General features: G+C 36.5%; 1 protein-coding gene across 2 annotated transcripts in view; it reads right to left on the reverse strand.

Annotated features, from left to right (window-relative positions):
* LOC124146151 (alpha-(1,6)-fucosyltransferase-like) overlaps window positions 1-21967 on the reverse strand; it is a 145573-nt gene that overhangs the window by 88955 nt on the left and 34651 nt on the right. For both annotated transcript variants that reach the window (XM_048402864.1, XM_048402863.1), the window contains exon 2: window positions 19111-19169. The gene's annotated coding sequence lies outside the window, so the exon portion shown is untranslated. The remainder of the gene's footprint in view (window positions 1-19110; window positions 19170-21967) is intronic.

Here is a 21967-nt window from a genome sequence, read left to right on the forward strand (position 1 = left end):
GGTTTCACCGAAGTGCTAAATGTCTGAGACCTGCATCACTTCTGGCTTTCCTCCCACATTAAGCTGACACGCTGCGATATGACTGGAATACTGTTAAAAGCGGCGTTAAATCCAACTCACTCACTCACTCACTCACTCTAAGTAAAGGGTTAGACACAAATTTGAAAGATTTTGACATGCACTTGATGCATGCAGACATAAACATAAGGTTGCATTTTTCAATAATAGATTGCACTGATGCATGTTTTCAATAGCAAAATGAGCCCTGCAATACATGTCTGGTGTTGTCTTTTATTATTCTCAATTTCACCACAAATCTATTTCTATGCAGGTGATTGCTATTGTTGGGTTATTTAAAGAAACAAATCACACACAACAACACTATCTCTGATATCAGTCTGGGAAATACAATTAATGTTGTAAACAATTATATCCAGCAATTGTTTATCAACACACTTACATTAACACTGGCTTCTTTACAAAGTTTGTAATGTCCTATTAGCACCAGCCAAGAATTCTCCGATAATGAAACGAAGTAGGTTTTGCCTGCACAATATACAGGATGGCACTTTTACCACCAAGACCTGTATCCAAGAACTGGGCATGCGTGTTATATTCAAGTGCATATTATAAACACGAAAACACAATATTTGTTAGGAGTCATCAATGGAAGAGGTATGCTCTGTGCCAGTCGTAGACATACATTATTGATTTGCAGCAAGATCTTGTTGACATCCTTAGAATATCAGTAGACATGTGAAGATCCGGGGTAGAATAGGTCCTCAGCAATCCATGCTTGCCATAAAATGCGACTATACTTGTCATAAGAGGCGACTATTTGGAAAGGGAGGTCAGGCTCGCTGACTTGGTTGATGCATGTCATCGTATTCCAATTGCGTGGATCGATGGTCATGAAGTCAATCACTAGATTGTCTGGTCCAGACTCGATTATGTACAGACCATCGTCATATAGCTGGAATATTGCTGAGTGCGGCGTTAAACAACAAACAAACAAAAATATCAGTATGAGCCTTCTTTAGAGAAAAAAAGGTGTTGTTTTAATAACCTGAACATGCTGAACAGTTGCAGAAAGGTAGTCAAATTTCATCCAGGAAACCATTCAACTGCTGTGAAAAGTTCATAGGTTTTCCCGCCTTCTGATCCATTTTAACATGTTTAGCCAAGCTTTTCAACCAATCAGATTGCAGCAGGCCCTCCCATTTGCTTAACAATTACAATGACAATCCGCGTAAAACACACACACAAATTGAAAGACAAGGCCGGATTACAAAAACAAACATCCACACAATCCCTAGAAAATGATCTGTGATAGTGTCCGGAGAGAAAGCAATGGTCCTGTTTTCCATCTTCAAAGCTGATTCACCTCGGATTTCTGCACTCTCAACAAACATTTACTTTCAAAGTTAATGCACTTCCAAACTTCATATATCACTTGCTACATGGCGAGAAAGGGAAATTTGAATCATTTCTCTCATGGCACGTTCGTAAACAAAGTAAACGCAATGACTTGAAAATTGTTCCCATGAGGTTTGCCATGCAATGCCTGCTCAACATTACTTGATGGAAGCCTTGTCAGTTCCAATGCTGAAGACCTAACCTTGCCCAGTGTGATGAATGCATGGCAAATTGCTGCTGAATACTTCATTGAAGTAAGCATTTCATCCTTGGATAAAACAGACCAGGGGTGGAGAAATTCCTCACTTGGAAATCTTTGACAGTGATGAGATTGATGAAAACCAATTAAGATTCAGCATAAATCTTTATCAACATATTCATAGGTGACAAAGATGAATTATCTACTTTTTTTAAAATTCTGCCTTTCTATAGTCAAGTAGCATCATGTATCTTAACTGGCAGGCATCATAAGAGAGAAAGAGCAGTGCATCGTTGTTTAGGAGTCCAGTTCTGTAAATGTGAATGATTTAAGTTTTAATGAAGCTTTGTGCAGTTTCTAGCAATATCATGGCAGAAGAGACATCCAAAATTGGCATCAGATATTTTACCCATGTTGGGAATAAAACCTGGGTTTTTCAAATTACGAGCAACAGTTATGTCAAGAGATCAAATGTAACAAAGTCAAGAAATCTACATCCCAAAGGGGAACTGACAATTCTGAACCAATACTAATTGTGTTACAACTATTGCAAGACTACATATTAATTGCAAGATTAATAATTAGTTTGGAAAACTAATCAATGATCAATTAATGATGAATAACAAAAAAAAAGAAAAAAGAAAAAAACTGAAGTTAAGAGCATTCATTTTGTCATGTAGTTAAAAACCAAAAAGCAAAACACTTAAAACAATTTACCAGACTCTGCAACACACCCACATACATCTACTACAATATGCTGCAACAGCTACAGGCCTTGTTGTTATTGGTACAACACAGGAATCACCAATAGCATGTAGAAACACTGCAATGGTTAAACTGCCTACAACAGTTGGCAATGGTTAAACTTCCTAAGAAGAAGTCGACATCAGCCAATTACAAAGCAGCTTTCTCGAGCTTTACGGCACTTGTTTCAACCTGGCGACTTCCATTTCAGACTACGCTTGAAAAATATGTTGACACGGTTCTGGATTAAAATTTTGAAAACTGAACAAAACAAGCATTCAGGAATGTCTAATAAATAGTTGTGATTGTATGGCAGTGCTTCCCACGTACTGTGCAATGCCTCCTCCGTTCAAATGTTTATCCTAAGGAAGCGAAAGATAGACGATAGTTTTGAAAGAATCAGTTGTACAAGCCGTAACTGTCGTTCGGAATACACCGTGTTAACACTTCCAAGGTTGCATGATTAGAAAACATATTCTGACTGTCACTTTCATGATCTGGTAAGCGATGGTTTGATTGGTCGGATGAAAGGTCGTTCTGACATGACCTGTAATAGGATATGTCCTCAGATCTTTGTTTAGCGATAGTGAGAACTAAGATCTGATTTTAATGAGACTGCATAAAATGCTATGTGAATTTAATCTAAAAATCATGCTAGAATCTATAAATATATCATAAAAGCAACAATCCATTAACTATCACAAAGTTAATGTGAAACGAACACTGTAAATATTTATGTTGTATTTTATTGCTATATTCATCACCCAGTTGTGTATATCTTTCATTTTTAGCAATGCATGAATGTTATTTTGAAAAATATTTTTTCACACCCTTGCGCACATGTTGTGGAGGGGTCCTCCCATTTGTCAGACAGCCGGTTACACAACCCTTTACTCATAATGGTATGACCCAGACACCAGCAATCTCTTGGGAGTTTTCAACGGCTTGGTTAACATGTAAATGTATTTGTTTTCACTTAAGTTTGTGAGAGAGTGCTTACTACTTGTTTTCATAAGTGATTTTAATCTACTTTGTCAACAGAAGCAGTTTGTTTTCGCAAGTGGGTAGGCCAATTAAAAGTAAACTGAAATCCCTTTAAAGTGTATGTCTTCATATTATAATGTTTCACAGTTTGTTGTCACGGATATGTTCACTGAGTAGATCTGTTTAGTCTCATAGCTAAATTCATCTGAGCTGTTTTTACTGAAATTACCGTATTTGACATAATAAGCGCTAAGGGCGCTCTCCAAATTAGAAATAGGGGGCTCTTATTAGAATATTATTTTGGTGAAAAAACACAGAGTTGAAAGATAGATTTTGTGGTTTATGGTGACAGCCTGAAATGTTTATGTACGACAGATATATTTTCCCAGAATTTAATTGCCCATAATTAAGGGTGCATATAACACACGAGTGTGTATTATACGCGAATAAATAAATCTTGTGTACATTGATCAATCGGAAGGGGTGCTAATTGGGATTGTTCACCAGCGAATATATCAGCAAATGTCGCCGTGGGCGCGGGGCGCTTATTACGTCGAATGCGGTGTAGCTATATTATACAAGACACGTGATCAGAAGAATGGATACCAAACAATGGCTGGAGCTGCAATATGCAAAGTCGAGTACGTCAGATCCACCAGAGGAACACAACAGGTACTGTAAGAAGGGTACTTGCACAACAAGAATGCTGTGAGGTAGACCTGTACACACTGGCGAGGTGTGCGGAAGACTGGCAAATGCAGCACTGTTGGTGATGACGTCAGGACAACTACAGACCAGTCATCCCCTAGAACAGCCTGAGAAGCTCAAGTTTGTCAGCAACCTGAGAAAAAGGGCCAAAGAAGAAACAACCCATATGCAGTCACTCTATGAGGACTTAGCCACCGAAGACGAAGATCAGATTCCGTATCTACCATCATTCCCCAGCATGAGCAGTGCCCTCTATAGACATCGCCTCCCACAGATTGACGGTCATTATATATAATGTATATGTTATGTATTATACTTCATGTATATAAAGTAAACTGAGCAATATATTCCAAAGTATAATGCAATAATAAATCAAGAATAAACACTGATTTGTATACATTTTGTTTTCTTTTGTACCAGTTGTCAGACCAGTCTATTCGGATTTAAGGGAATTTATCACACCTGATGTGCCCTCAACCATAAAGGTTGTTGTTTTAAGCTGTCTGACAAATGGGGAGTCTGACAAGTGGGAGATGACTGTGGAGGGTGATCATTGCCGATCAACGATATCTATTGTGTAGGACACAATTATTATAGTGAAAACAAAATCATCAGCATGTACTTCACAGATACATGAATCAAGATTTGTATTTTCATATATATATATATTCATTTAGGCTGCTATCCCCTGCCGTGATATTGCTGGATTATTGCGAAGTGGCGTAAAACCATACTCACTCACCCTGTCACAATAAAATACCAGATTTGGCATGATATGTAACATGGCTTACCGTTGGGTTTTACCATGAACGCAAACCTGGATAATCTAGAGGCTGCGGCATTAGCATCAACAGATCTGCTCCAGAACCCCTGGTACAGGAATCAAGCAGGTCACTAGGTATACATACACTGAACCAGTGAACTAACTGCCAGACATATGTTACATGTAATCATAAATGTGTCACAAACATGTCTGTCACCATCTGCTGCAATGTAATTTTCTCAGCCTGTCTATTCACATTTCTGATTATTTACTTGATACAGTTCTCTTGTTATGCTGAGTGTGCATTCAAACAAAATTTCACCAGATGTCTAAGATGCCACAATGAGCTATACAGAGTTGTGTCCCTGTGTTGTGAATTGTTAATCATAGGTTTGAATGCCAGATTTGTTTGTTTAATGCCGCATTCAGCTTAGTTCAGCAATTTGATGGCTGTCTGTAAATAATCGAATCTGGACCAGACAAAACCGTGATTGATATCAAGAGCATCGATCCACGCAACTGGGATATGATGACATGCACCAACCAAGTCAGCCTGTCTCACCACACGATTCTGTTCATGCTGTTAGTCACCTCTTACGACAAGCATAGTCACCTGCTGAAATATTTTAGCATAAGGCGCTGTAAACAGGGAAGACGATTTCAAAAAGTTGGTGCCTCATTATACAAGGGTCAATTAAAGAAATAATTTGAACATTTATTCCTGATAGAAAACTATACATTACTATATAAAAATATCCTGATGTTTTCAATTGTAGCAAGGTTAAGACCAAAGCTAACACATAATTTGTAAATTTTCTTGAACTTACCTGAATTACATTATTGAATGTGGTTTGTGTTTCATGTAAGGAATCTGTTTAAATCATCAAATTTCTGCAAATTCATTCCAATAATCATATCTCGATATCTTAATTTTAACTGAGTATAAATTTATTTTTTTTATCGGCAAATTACAACGCGTCGGTAAATTATGAATCATTTCAGTAAATTTATTATCCAAACGTTAAACAGATAAAAAAAATTGTTTTCGAGGTCATCATGTCAGAAATACTAACATTCGCGTAAATCTAATGTGTCATGTTGTGTCATGTTGGCAAAAGTTGATGATCTTCTCAATTGAAGAATGTTTCATTTGTCATTTTACGTTTAATATGACAAGAAGAAAAACGAAATAAAGATCCTGAATCCTGGTAGCAATATTTCAGTAAGTGTAAAGGTCACCGGATGGGATGTCACAGACAGAGGTAGTCTGCTGATAAGCTTTCATAGCAAAACAATTACAGTAAATTTTGAAATATTTCGCCTGTACGTCACATACAGAATAAACACAAATCACTATATAGTATCAGTAATCATCACTTATATGAAATAACAATGTGACTTTGATGATATAATTGGCGTATTATTTCATCCGTTTGACCTTGCATGATCCCGTGACCAATCAACACGCCACATGCAAGTTTTTCAGTATCTTTTATTTGAACGTTTGTTGATATATAAGGATTACCATTCAATGTTAAATGGAATATAAAGGGATATGATTCATGTATCTGCAATGTAGACACTGATGATTTGTTTTCACCATAATAATAGTGTCCTAGGCAATACGTCTACAGATATCGTTGATAGGCAATGATCACCCTCCACAACATGTGCACGAAAATAGGCGTGACAAAACGTGTTTCAAAATAGCATTCATGAGATGCCGATTATGATAGGATATACACAAGTGCGTGATGTATATATTAATAAAATACTATAAACATATTTTCAGTGTTAGTTTCTAATTAAATGTGGAATAGTTGAAGAATTTTTCCTTTTATAATACATTTATCAATTCTAGCACGATTTTAGAACAATTTCACAGAGCATTTAAAATTTATTCCAGGAATATAAAGACTGCCATGATTGCATATTGATGATAGATTCGTTTATGTTTAATAATATACAGCTGTTCACAGCTTTTAAAATAGTAAGTTATATTTTTATATTTAGTGTAGTTATTTTTGTCCACAATGATTATGTGTATGGACACTAGATATAGGTCAATGCATCAGCACAGTGTAACTGATCAAACTTCAATTATTATCTTTAGTTTAAACATATTTTATTCAAAAATTATTATCTTTCACCTGAACATCAATTATGTGAATAGGTAACTATTTGATGTCATAATTTAATTATATTATTCCATGACAACTAAATAAATAGATAAGATCCTTATGAACATATGCATACACAATTCATATGGACATTTATCTTGTGTATGAAGTGAAGTGTTTCCAAACAACAATTGTAAAATATAATTGTAATATGAATACGATAAAGTAATTTCTTGTAACAGTACATGAGATTTTTGTTTCTTTAATCAAAGATGGCACTTAACCTGGTGAGTTAGCCATATACCGTATTTTCTTGAGTATAGTGCGCACTTTTTTTCCAAAAAACACAGCTGTTTGGAAGGGGGTGCGCATTATACACGAATTATGAGTTTGGATGTTTTTTTCCCCCTTGGAAAGACATTACCGTGAGCACGTAACACCGGAAATACCATGTCAACAAATCCATACTGAAGTACGCAAAATAATCATGTAATTACACTGTCTGGCTATAAAAAGTGTTCTTTGTATATCTGGACTTATGTTTGTAACTTATTTCATTGATTTTATTCAAAATTCCTTTTAATATTGTTTTTATTAATTTCGGCGAAATCATGTGTGAAGCGATCGGAAGATCGCACAACTCACCGTTATTAACAGCAACCACGGTCAGAATACCGCTATTGACGCCTTGAAACAAACTTTAGTTGACAGAGAATCGATACATATATCATAAATGACATACTTTGACTCGTTAAAAGTCATATTTGTTTTTGTTTGACGATTCTATGTCAACATGAAATTCTCGCGATCACGTGCGCGTGAGCCTTGACGGTGACTGGTCAGACATGTTCCATGTAAAAAATAATACCCGGGAATAGCGATCAGCTGCTTCGCTTAGGGTTATTATTATTTTAAATATGTTTAGTAAAGGTTGCATATATGTAATTAAGAAAATAATGGAATATATTATTCCTGATAGATAAAATAGTTTCAGATACAATTGTCGCCGATCCTTGCATTAAAAATCTTATAAAGTTATATCATTGGGTGTGTCTTGACCGAATCACCGGTCGATTCCAAGAAAACGTGTGTACAGCTGATTGCTGTTTCCAGCTTAGTTTACGAGAAAATATGCAAGGTAATCTTATTCCCTAAATATAAAACAATGCCTAGCAAAACAATAAATACTATTTAAACGGTAAATAAACATGTCTGGTGATTTTTTATCTCAAATTTCGAATTTGTACTGACGAAGTTTCAAAGCACCCGTTCGTTTGCCGGACTTCGCTGAAAGGGTACAGTGTAAAAAATTTCTGCGCATAATATTCAAATTTCTTTTTTTTCCAAAATATTGAACCCGCTAGAGGGGGGTGCGCATTATACATGGGTGCGCACTATACTCAAGAAAATACGGTATTTATAAGAGAATGTTATCTTTTGAAAAAGGAATAGGGCACATATACGTACATTGACAATTCTTTCAGTTCTGTTCTGTTGGAGAAAAGTACATGGAAATATCCTACCTTATGTATTTTTTTCTGGGTTCTCACCTACGAAATAATGTGTAATTAGCCTGGCAGGACTTTTCAGGTTTGTTGCAGTTTGCTCAGGTGTGTGACAGTGACACGCTCATGCATGTCCCAAAAGGAACATGAACCATTGTTCACGAGGAACTAAACTTATAATTCCAACACAAATATCAATATTGAAACTGGATATGTTTCGGTATAAACGTACCCATAAGAAATGGTGAAATCATACTTCATAATAGAGGAAGTATTAGCGAAATGGATGGCCCTATCTAACCTATAAATTTTCCTGATTGTGTTAGTGTAATTTGACTAATGTTACACCATTATTAATGGAGCACTAGACTTATCATCAAATGTTATGAATTACTAACAAAATGACACCATTCTATTTGACGTCACAACAGGTTTTATGGCATTGACAAGGTAGGAGAAAGAGGATACTGGTATTTTGATAAATATATATCTCCCCTCATTTTCATTCATGGTATGGAAAATCTTGATGTATAAAACGGAATTTGACGGGTTTTACACAACACCAAATGACTGCTTTTACCATGTAAATAATGTCTTGAATAGATAAACATTTGGATAGTTTACCATGTATCTTAACTGGACTAGACACACCTGTTTGGCATCAATATTACGTAATCAAATAAGCAAATGAATATTTCAAAACAAACAAAATTATATTCAATATTGGACATATATTTTTTCATAATTATGTGATTATTTCTTTTCCTCTCGTCTCAAAATTATACAAGAAAAGATGCATACCATATTCGACGTAATAAGCGCCCCGCTCTAATAAGCGCCCAAGGCGATATTTGCTAATATATTGGCAAGTGAACAATCCCAATTTGCATCCCTTCTGATTGATTAATGTACACAAGACTTATTTATTCGTGTTTCATACACTCGTGTATTATATGCACCCTTAATTATGGGCTTTTAAATTCTGGAATAATATATCTAATACGCACAGACTTTTCTTTTGTATCATTTCAGAATGTAAGCATAAACCACGAAGTTTACGATCTTTCAACTGTTTTTTCACCTAACTTTTATTCTAATTGGAGACCCCTATTACTAATTTTGAGAGCGCCCTGGGCGCTTATTACGTCGAATACGGTAGTAAGCTTTGGTATAGAATTATCAGGTTCATCGCATAAGGTTCGACCCACGGGGTATACATGGCACCGTTTATATATAGTTTATACTTTTCACAATTCTTGGAGAATTAAAGTAAACAGTTTAATATCCTGCGATCACAATATTTAAAAAAGGTGAACCCATTGATTATATTATACAAAACGAGAGGAATGATTCGTAAATCGTATGTGACTAAAGCGCACCTGTTTATCAAAAACAACATTAAACCTTAAAAACAATTCTTCTGAAAATGTATGCATATATTTTAGGAAATAATATATATTTTCCATTTTGTTAAAAGTAATATATTCAGTTATAGTTTTAAAATAAAATGAAATGGCTACTCATTGACCTGTTTAAATGAAATCACAATGACAACAATTATACTCCCAAGAAATATGTACATGGGCAGTAACATCAACATTACATCTTCTAACACTTGTCTGAGGGAAAGAAATATTGTATGCAACACTATAAATTTAACTTATCAATTTCTTATGTAAACAATGTTCAAACAAATAGGAGATTATCAAAGGTTCATATATTACCATATACCAAAATCTACATATGATATCATACTGAACATTGATAAATATCCATAGTGAAATTAATTGTGTGACAAAATGTATCAAAGGTATGCAAAGCCTACATCATAATAGAAACTCATTCAAGGACCTTCACCTAAAAGAAATTACCAAATATGTCCAACAATGTTGGATATGACATCTCTACCGACTTCTACAAAATGGTGTGTTCATTGACAACAGTATGCGGGATTTTACAAGGGGACTTTCATTGATTCAGGGATTGTATATACATAAATGCGACAGGTAAGCAATCATTCTGACAATCTGTGTACTGTTATTTGTTGTTGTATTTTTCATTGAAACCAAGAGAAATAGTCAGAAATTCTGATAAATATCATTGTCGTAGTGCATGATTTTTTGTCAGTCACGACAACACGCAAGACAGTAACTTTGACAATTTGTGTTGAATTTATCAAATCATTGCAAGGTATCTAATTCCCTAATTCTTGCTACAATTCTCTTCCCATGCATATTCTGAAAATGTTGAGCCAATGCATGCAATGAATAGACGAATGGATAGCTCAAAATAGGAGAAAATGCTACACTGTGTCAAATCTGAATTTTGCTTTGTTTACATTTCAAACAAGTGCAGTTTTCCAAGCACAGAGTTCGTTTTCACATCTAATTTATTTTGCTTGATTTCATATAGACACTTTGTATTGGTGACAAAGACCATTTATCATTTGATTCTAAAATGTATGAGGAATTCAAGAATATATGTATTACAGCTGAGTTTCAAATAAACATGATGTCACAGGCATCTCATTACCTTCATACGTGAAACGTGATTTTGTACACTCAACCCAATATGGTGGAAAGTTCGCTTCTGCGTTCGTTTTTGCGTATTTGCCAAAACATTCTAAACGATTCTAGGGTTATTGGCGACGTTTTTGAATGATCACTGGTGATTTGATAAAGGACAGATACCCGTGATTACTAACATGACTAATATGCTAGTTTTGAAATTCATTTCTCTGAGTAAATATCCGAAATATAGATTTCAAAACATGCTGTAAATAACGCTATGAATGATAATTTAGTAATGTGTAAAAAATGGCGACATTTACTATGTACTTAATTTTCAGAGGTCATTTTCAGTAATTTTGCTTTGCCTAAAAAAACAGTGCAGTGGATGGTATCACAGAACAGGGAATGTACCACAGTATTCAAAACTGGAAAGTGTGTCTGTGTGTGTGATGTATTTTGAAGTTTATTAGACTTCAAAGTGAGGGTTGAAGAGGAGGGACATATTTTGTCCCTCTGGCATCCAGAGGGTTAAGACAAAGCATGAATTGATGAAGACCAAGTTTGTCAGCACTCTAGGTTTCCCTGCTTAAACGACTTTATAAGGGTGAGTGCAGGATTCATACAGGATTTCAGGCACAAAAAAATCAAGACCTTTTCAAAGCTTTCTACACGCCACAACCATTGGCAGGGAGATAGATTATACGGTTACCGACCATAAATAGTGTTTACACAAATTGTATCTTGGAAAACAGATTTCAACAGATTTTAAAAAATATATTATTTTATGTAATGAACTTGAGATGGGAATAGGTTAGAATTGGTTAGGGACATTATCCATTTTCAAAGCCTATTCAAGTCAGAACCTGAATTCAAGGCCCTTCCAAGACAAACCTAGTAATTCAAGGCCTTTTCAAGCCTGGAGTGAGTGAGTGAGTGAGTAAGAGAGTGAGAGAGTGAGTGAGTGAGTGAGTGAGTGAGTGAGTGAGTGAGATCTAAGATCTATTGCTGCTTAGAACATTGTTAGCAATATTCCATTAGTGTCGAGTTGGTTGGTTGGTTTGTTGTTTTATGCCGCATTCAGCAACATTCCATTTATATGATGGCGGTCTGTAAATAATCGAGTCTGGACCAGACAATCCAGTGATTGATATCATGAGCGTCGATAGACGCAATTGGGATCGATGTCATGCATCAACCAAGTCATCGGGCCTGACCACCCAATCCCATGTCGCCTTTTACGGCAAGCATTGGTAGCTGAAGACCTATTCTACCCCGGATCTTCACATGTCCATTAGTGTCGAGACAAGGGACACTGGGAGTGAACAAGCTACACCCATGTTGGGAGTTGAACTCAAGGCGTCCAAACATTTCAAGCAAAAACTTTTACCACGAGGCTAACCAGACTAACCAATATATACCTAGAATAAGATCGGTCATATCAGTACATTTCAGTATAAGGCGTCCAAACATTTCAAGCGAAAACTTTTACCATGAGGCTAACCCGACTAACCAATATATATACCTAGAATAAGATCGGTCATATCAGTACATTTCAGTATTGTATAGAAACATCTTATATGTTCAAAGGCTAATGAAATGTAGAAGGCATTAACCCTGACGACTAGTCCAAACTAATAGAAAAACAGTCAGAACATTCCAGTTAATTTGACTAAAGCTGACTTGGGTCGTATCCAAACAAATTTGTTTCATCGGCTAAACTAATTTAGACAATCTAGCTCATTCTGGAAATACCTTGCAACCTTAATTAATAAGAGATAAGAGTCCCCACTTCACACAGGGCACCAATTAGACAAATCTAGGCTTGCCACCAGACAGTGGAATTGTTCAGATGCTACCATTCATAAATGATTCCATTTGAAAGCCCAACAAAAGGTCCATGAACAATAATAAATTTCAACTTAAAGTGGAACTTCTTTTTTTATTACAAGATTTACAGATTTTAAACAACACAGGGACAGGAGGAAAAAAACAAAAATTTCATAAACATTTTTAAAGAAATCTTTTGAAGAGTCAGTATGATGAAAGCAAAGACATTGAAACCAAAAAAATATGCTATTTCTAGTGTTTCTTCAAAGAAGTATGTCACTTCCCACATCAATCTACTTTTTCCACACATAAAATGTAAGCACCCTTAGTAGGAAGATGAAAGAGTCTGTTTTTGAAATAGTATTACATTCCACTTTTGTGACATCTTGAATATGGTAACCAAATCAATAAGTAATAAAAACAAAAGCACTTAAGACATCTCATCACATTCACATTTAGATGATAGTAAATGAAACATCCATTGTTTCCAAAATTCCATAACAAAAAATCACATATCATTTCTCATCATGACCTCAGATAAGAATGGCCACAGTAAACAGTTCAAACACTGAGTCACAACTCAAAATGAAACCCACTACATATCGTCCAAACTATTTGACTTCTTACGATTATCCGTGCCCAGTTTGGGAACATGGAACACTTCATAAACCTCATTTGCTACAAACCATGTCCTTTACCTTGATTACAGCAATACATGTTAAGGAATCATGGCTCCTTTCCCAGAAGCTTGGCAATAATTTGGAACCATCAGCTGTCAAGTTCCACCATATTGATCCTGAAATAAAATCAGTGCAATCTCGGTGGTCATTCCACCCCCAGAATCCCCTGAAAATCAACACGTCTCAGATCTGAGCAAATATGAAAATGCCGCTCAAGCATCACCCTTATAGAAATTACACGTTCTTCGTTTCAGTGCTTGTGAGAAACATGATACGAAAATCTAATGGGAGAAAATCGGATGATTGGAAACTGGGGAGAAATTCCAAGAATTACTGTCGTTTAATGTGGTCCCATTCCTTGGGCAAGAAACTATCTATCCTGCTGTTAAAGGTTCCACTGCTAGTGCCAACCAATAGCTATGTTGATGAAATAACAAGCTGCAGACAGAATCAATGGGTTAAACAATATCACATGTCTCCCAGCCAACAAGTATGCATACATCTTCATTGTTGGCTGTGTTGACCAAGGTGCCAAGTGTACACTGATCACATAAAATCATAATATATCTTATTGTGCCATTTCAAAATAGGCAAATATTTGCACTGTAGTTAGTCAACAAATTAACACCATTTTGTAAATGACTGTTCTACAGTGACCGGAGAAAAATTATTCTTAAAATCCTATATTAAATAACTTTCAATTTGGTTAAATTTGGAAAGAAAAATCCATTCAACATCTTGTAATATTCAGAATTTATTAATATCATTGGTAACATTCCTCTGTCAAACTAATTAACATTTAGATTTATTCTCGTGTCTATCAAATCTAAATGTTAAAATACGGTCGTTATAGTAACAAAATTTTAATTCAAAAGCTGAACTTAACCTTGTTTATTTCCGACTCATGTTTTATTCAACCGCTGTCTGTCAACTCTAGAAAGATACAGACACAGTGAACAAAATATCAACACCAACATAATTTGTTCGTTGGCACCCCAAAGTCTCGTCTTTGACCTTCAGATCTAGCTGAAATCTCTTTCAGCACAACCACAGCAGGCAGTTGTGGCACCAGTGGCATTTTTAGATGCAATTCACCATTCCATGGAAAATACCAGTGGCCATTGATTTTTTATTATCACCAACTTCTGATGAAATTTCTCTCTACAAAACTTCACTCTTTTAAGGTGTAGGCTGTTTGATTGTGTAAGTGTATTTTGAATGTTTTCTAAATCTAATCTTTTAGCTAATATCAATATTTTCAGTGAATATTTCATTTCCAAAACTGAAAGGAGATTCAAATTGTTTTCTTATTCCTTGTCTGCTCTACAGGACATGTGACACTGTAATTTCAATCTAAGACAGGACCTTTGGGTATTGTACTCATGTTTCTTTTTCAGACTGTTACAAAAAATCAATAATCGCTTTCGGTATGGTGAAATATATTTTGTCTTGCCACTCGCATGCATTCTTTGATGCATGCAGTTATCCAGGAGAGTTCTGAATTTATGTGACAGACATGTTGTTATCGTGACCCAATACAACTCAATGTTTCGTTCTAAGGCAAGTGTGATTTAGTTTCCTGTTGTACAGATTGGTCTGACGAGCTAATATGGCCGAGTGATGCAACACGGCATGGCGAGATGACACAGTCCCTCAGACCAACGGGACACCACTTTTGCATGCTGAATGATGTGTGATCATGGATCTGAAAGCAAGTGTTATACTCCACATAACACAGCATGACTTAGTGCATCAGCTGTTCAATGCCAACAATACAATAAATATTTGGTTGACCGACTTTATATCCAACACGTGTTATCCGTAATTATTCCTAATGATTACAACACATGGATGAATCGGTTTGTGCTGACTGGAGGAATAGAGACTGTGTCTGGGGGGTTATCAATTAAACAGTATTCCAGTCAGGAAGGAAGCTTAAAAGGGACACAACTTGTAGATATGTACCAGTAAAACTTTCAAGCTTTGGATTGGTGTTGACAGACCAAGGAAACTGGGATACCATGACCAACGGTCCACAGGTTGGACACAGTCTGCCGTCTCTCGATGCTGTTAGTGAGCGGATGTGGTTCTACACTGCTTTCAGCAATATTCCTGCATTGTTTTAGCAATATCAAGGCAGGGGACACCATGTTGGGACTCAAACACTGGTCCATGGTGGAACAAGTAAACACTGTAACCACTCAGCTGTCATACCGACACAAATCTACTTAGTAGTTCCAGTCTGCGTCCTTAACTCCCTGACCTATTCCATGAGTTAATTGCTCCAAGTCCAGCGTCCAGAAAGGGAATTATTTTGGTCAATACCTGACATATATTCTTACAAGTAAAGGTCAAACCAATGACTATTTCTTGTCAACCAAATGATTTTTAATTCATTGTGAACAGAAAATGTTGGAATGTCAGAGATTACTGAAAACAGAAATGTGACATCAAAAAGCTGGACTAAATTTATTTAAATTTTTCCAAATAAAAAAATCTTTCACAAACCATACTTATCAACCAACTGACAACATCATACATGCTGAATTAGTATATATAAACCAAAAGTATACATACAGAATAAATGTTAAAACCAGACAATTTTCATATCATCAAAAAGGCCCAGAGTATTTCCGATTAGTTTTAGGAAGCTAAAATTTTATTTTTTTTAAGAATGTACAAGAAGTTAATGAATCATAATGAATATCAATTATTTCAATCTATTTAGACATTTGAAACTAGAATCTTTCACCACGTCCACATGCAAAATCTTTTTCGAAGGACATCAATAATGACTTTACATAATACAAACAAACATGAGCGAGTGTGTGAAGTGGGGCTTATAAGCTCTCATTAAAACCGTTTCTTCCTGACGAAGGGGAAAGAAGTTGCTTCAAAACATGGAGTATAAGAATACAGAATTTCACATCTTTTACTCTTGGGTCTCGACGAACTACCAAGACCTTACAGTATAATAAGACTACAATAATACGTCCAATCAAAATCGCTTAACGGAATCAACATCCTGTTTGTAAACAACATGGCGACTGGCGTGCAGATTGTGGTTGACTTCAGGATTTGCAAAACATGTCATCAATCAAATGGGTTTCTACAGATATTTTCAAAATCTTTTCATGTTTTTAATCAACGTGTTCAAGTGTTGTTACAATTCACATGCACTGGGTGTCTGAGACAGGGTATGTGACACTTTCCTTCCATGAACTTGATCAGATGGTCTTGACTGGGTCTCACCATTTTGTTTGAAGCAAATGTAAGTGGCACATCCGGAAGCGCTCATTAAATCTCCGACATCATCATCATCATCATCATCATCATCACAAAGTGATATGAAAGGTGGAATCTGATTGGTCAATACATAATAGGCTTTTGTGGCACTACGATTCAGACACATAATTTCAGCCTAGTTCTGAAGTTGACTTCTATGGTCAGTCAACTTCCTTGCCTTGGGAATATGTGTGGTTATTAACAAAAAGATTATTAAACATTTTGTAAAATTTGATTTTTTAAATATTATGACAAAACACATTGAAAAAAAACCATCCAAGATAAGATGTCATATTAAGGAACAGGCATGTCAAATTTCAGCCTTATTAGTATCAGAGGAGAAAATATTTAAGAGCATGCTAAAAGGGCAAGGCTCTTTCCACTGGAAAGGTCCTTGTCTGGGTTACCAGGGGTCACAAGATGTCAGATGTATTTTTTAAATAGTCCTGCACAAGAAAGAGAACCGTCTTGGAAATGCTGTAGGTCCACATCCGTGGTGTCCAAAGCAAATAGTGCCTTTCAGTTATGTGAGCTAACATAAATCCTAATGCTGATTTTGGAATACATCGATAGCGCACTAGGCTTGCCTATTTTACATCATCTAGTGTGAATGTGCTTACACAACATTCAACAATTCCTCAGTCATAATGCAGACTTTCAAATATGTACAACTACATACTAATATTTGAAGAATAAATCATTGTACATTTCTCTGAGATAAGAGTACATGAAGGATTCTCAAGGTCCACTTTCCACAACAGATATTAACTCTGCTAACACAATATTTACAAGCCAGAATCCCCCCAACATAGACCAGAGACAACTACAGACATTATGACCCAAATATTGGTATCATTACCAACTTAAGCACCAACATTCCCAATAATCAATATAAGGAAACCCAATCAATTACACCAGCATTGACCAAGACCTCTCTTTCTATACAGACCCCTAATTGGAAACGACGATGAAATCGGACACCTGCAGAATACGTTTGACATCCTTACTGGACAATTCTTTAACTGATAGAAATTGCTATACCTAATTTGCTGAGCAATAATCGACCTTGACGCGTCATTGGCCACTCTCTTTGGATATTGATTTTCTAGCAACCATAATTTGTGGCCCTTAAGGGGCCGTTTGAGGCACCAAGGGATCTGAAATGGCTCATTAAGGACTGCAAGACACTGGCCTGGAATTCTTGTTGCAAGCTGTCGTCGAGTTCAATGGTAATTCAAGTATTCTAACAACCATATGAAAGCGACTGAAAAACTAGCCTGTGCAGTCTTGAAACTTGAAAACCAGTTATTTGATTTCATTTATTTCGACTTTATCCATTCAGTTATTTATAGAAACTGTATTTTGCTTTTTTATCTTTCGCATTAAGTCATATTTCAATACCCTGTACAGTGACGCACACATTTGCTTGAGGTAATCACTATGTTTTGTATCAGGGAAATGAAATTGCTCCTCATCCACAGGGCTTAACATGGTACTGATGTTACAAGGCTCAGGTTAGCAGGGGACACTACTCACCTGACTGTATCATTGTGTAGGCTTAATGTAAAATAAATAACAGCCTTATTTCTCCATGTTTCCATTTCACCATTAACACAACCCTGCCTAACATGGTAATTCAGTTACATATTGTTTTTTAACATTTAGAACAGTGTCAGAAAGCTGTCCTATACACAGGCTATATGCAGTGCCGTAGCCAGCCGGGGGGCAGGGGGGGGCAGTTGCCCCCCAGATTTTTCATAGAAAACAGTTTTATTTGAATCAAGTTGGGGACAAGTGATACTTGTACAAATATTTACCCCCTGTCAAAAAAAGTTAACTACGGCCTTGTGAATATATGGTACACATGATACAAGGCTGACGAGTGAGTGAGTATTCTTTTATGCCGCTGTGAGGATTATTCCAGCAATATTCCAGCAAAATCACAGCGGGGGACACCAGAAATGGGCTTCATACATTGTACCCATGTGTGGAATCGAACCCGGGTCTTCAGCGCTTTAACCACTATGTTACCTCAACGCCCCTCACAAGGCTGATGAACCAGCATGGTCTGGTTGTGTGATTGGCTGAATTTGTTTTATGCCACTTTCGGCAATACTAAATAAGCCTCACACATAGATGGAATCAAACCTGGGTCTTCAACATCACAAGTAAATGCTTTAACCTATGGGCCACCCTACTGCTCAAAAAGTCCAGAGTTACAACAGGTGTTGAGGACATTCCATTCAGATCATGTCAGCCAAGAATTCAAAACCATGGATGCTGTACTGATTGTGAATGGATGCAACTGGGATTTGTGGCACAAAAATCATTGTGATTTTATACAAAGTTGAACAAAAACACCTACTTACCTTGCCAAATCTTGTTTGTCAACTCTTGCTTTCCAATGAAAACTTGACACCTATCACACCTGCAAAAAAAGTTTTAAAAACTTACTTTAATTCACGATCATTATTGTTGACAATTACAAGCATAGGCACTCCGATAAGGAGGTGGTGATGATGATAGTTTCCATGGTTACAGAACATACAGGAGAAATATTATGTCTCGTTCACAAGTTCCTCTGCTTTAATGTTTGCAAAGCATGACACCATATCAGTGCATCATTGCTTTTGATTAACAGACATATGTTACATCATATTGTTACACCTATTCACTGACATAGATGATGTCTGTGGACTATGTATAATATAACTCACACAGAAGTAAAATAACAAATTATGTCACTCATGTATTAATGTTGAAAGTCAATTAATGACCAGTGTTTCAAATTAATGGGTACTTTGGTTCATGTCAGGGTTCATAATTATCATAAGCTGATATGTCCACTAGACATGAAGAACTAGTGACATCTCTTTTACCATAAGACCGTCTCCATGGTCTAGTGGTAGAGAGTCCGCCCAGAAACGTCTGGTGTTCGATCCCCAGCCGCGTCGTATCTAAAGACTTTAAAAGATGGTACTTGTTGTTACTCTGTCTGGCTCTCAGCTAAAGGGCTAAAACAAGGATTGGTCGGATCAGAGTCAGTATTCATGTTATACTGTGGCATAGTGACTCTGTGGGCTCGCACAATAAAATCTGCATTATTCTGGACTAGTACGAGCAGCCAAACGCATACACACACACAAGTGCATGCATGTTGCTATATAAGTGCAATAATCTTGAACACAGCATTGAACCCTGTTTCACCTCACCTCACCTTTTACCATTAGGGCATGATTTTAGAACAGATTTAAGTTGTGTTTTATACAGCAATTATGACTTGAAAAAAGTCAATGGTAAGAATATTTTTAAATTACAAAATGACTTTATGGTGATGGTTGCTTTTTCATCTACATGTGCTTTCCTCTTAGCATGTTTAGATCGTTTTCCACAATGCATTTACATATCGGTTTTCGGGTTCAACTTGCTATTAATAGTCAACCTAACATGTTGACATTGTCAAATATTTGATCTAGATCATCAAAGCCTTGTGACTGTGTGTACCCCCTATGGTTTCACCATTGTAAGTTTGGACCATCTTGAACAGGTACTCTGCAAAAGAGAACCTTTTTCCTTTGTTTTTTTTTCTTCTCTTTTTTCCCCCAACTGACTGCCCCTCTCTGGAATAGCCTTGGAGATAAGAAAACACGAAAAATAGTAAGGATGCCTTGAAGTAGATGACAACTCTGTAGCAGGACTAGTGACATTTCATTGTCGACTGCCACTTTTACCATCAGGTAGATGGCAGTCTGCAACTTTAGCTCATAGTCAGAAACGTGAATCTCATGAAATTCTGTTTAGTGTAATAAGCTCAGCTAATAATAGTGAATGTGATAACACTAAACTCAACTGAAAATGATGCTAAGACACCATGTTTGGGCAAGTGAGTGAGTGAGTGAGTGAGTATGGTTTTACGCTGCTTTTAGCAATATTCAAGCAATATCACGGCTGGGGACACCAGAAATGGGCTTCACACATTGTACACGGGAATCGAACCCGGGTCTTCGGCGTGACGAGCGAACGCTTCAACCACTAGGCTACCCGACCGCCCCTGTTTGGGCAAGTAGACTCAAGTGTCCTTGGCACAGACTGAGATGGCAACTTGGTAGCAGATCTGTTTTGTGGACGTGTGAAAATAATTAATTTCTAACCTTACATGCAGTCTTCTGACAGTATTTTAATACAGAGACAATATTTACCTTTTAAAATTAGGGAAATGCCAAGGGACCCTTGACAGTTTTGAACACTGCTAACACCTTTAAGGCTTTGAAATGAAATTCATTCAGCAATGCTCAGGAGAGATAATTTGTGAATACATCAAGTCATAGTCTATGCCCAAAATCTTATTAGTTTGCCAGAGCCAAACAAACCCCTGACATAAGGTCAGTCTGTCTTAAATGCCAGGCAGAGAGCAGATGCTACTGAAAATGTGTTGGAACAGAATAAAGTACTTCACTTGCACACTCAAGAAAATCAATGCTCCTAAACAAGACATATTATTGGAATATAAACAGAACTTCTGCTTAACATGTTTAATCGGTGGGATTACTGAATATTGATGCAACACCACACCTGAACGTGTAACATCTTGATACGTCAAACAAATAAGATAATACATGCTATCAACACTGCGATCTCCGTTCGCTAGTCGTGAAATCAATCAGACGTTCTTCGTCATTTCCTTCAGAATCCACATGTTTGTCACGTACTGAGGATGGTTTGGGTCAGCTAAGTGATATCTTTACATCTGCACAAGGGCTAGTTAGGTATTCCATGAACAGTAAAACCCTGTTAATTTGGATGGCAACATTTCTGTATAATCAAATTTCCGGATTTTAGAATCAGGTTTTTTTTATTTTAGAGTAATGTTCTTCATATACATACTGCTCCAAAAGATCTTCTAGGGGATACTGATGGAGGGTTTTCCACCAGCAGGCACCAGACTGGCTAGGTCCACACTATACTTGCACAAGTCTCCAAGGCAATAATTATTTGTTTAAATCATAATATCTAGGGTATAAAAAAAATAAGAACAAGTTGTCCCTATAAGAGACTGGCATACTGTCCGCTTATCCAGACTTGCCTATTATAAGAATAGAATTACTATATACCCATGGACTTATCATTCAGTCCAGCCTTGGAGCAAAGCTAGGCCCACACTAATAAATCATTACGTCTTTTTCTTGTTTGATCATTTTGATCAGGATGGAAGATATTTTGTTTGAT

Source organism: Haliotis rufescens, unplaced genomic scaffold, assembly GCF_023055435.1.
Source record: "Haliotis rufescens isolate VD_foot unplaced genomic scaffold, xgHalRufe1.0.p SCAF_3, whole genome shotgun sequence".
Classification (NCBI taxonomy): Eukaryota; Metazoa; Mollusca; class Gastropoda; order Lepetellida; family Haliotidae; genus Haliotis; species Haliotis rufescens.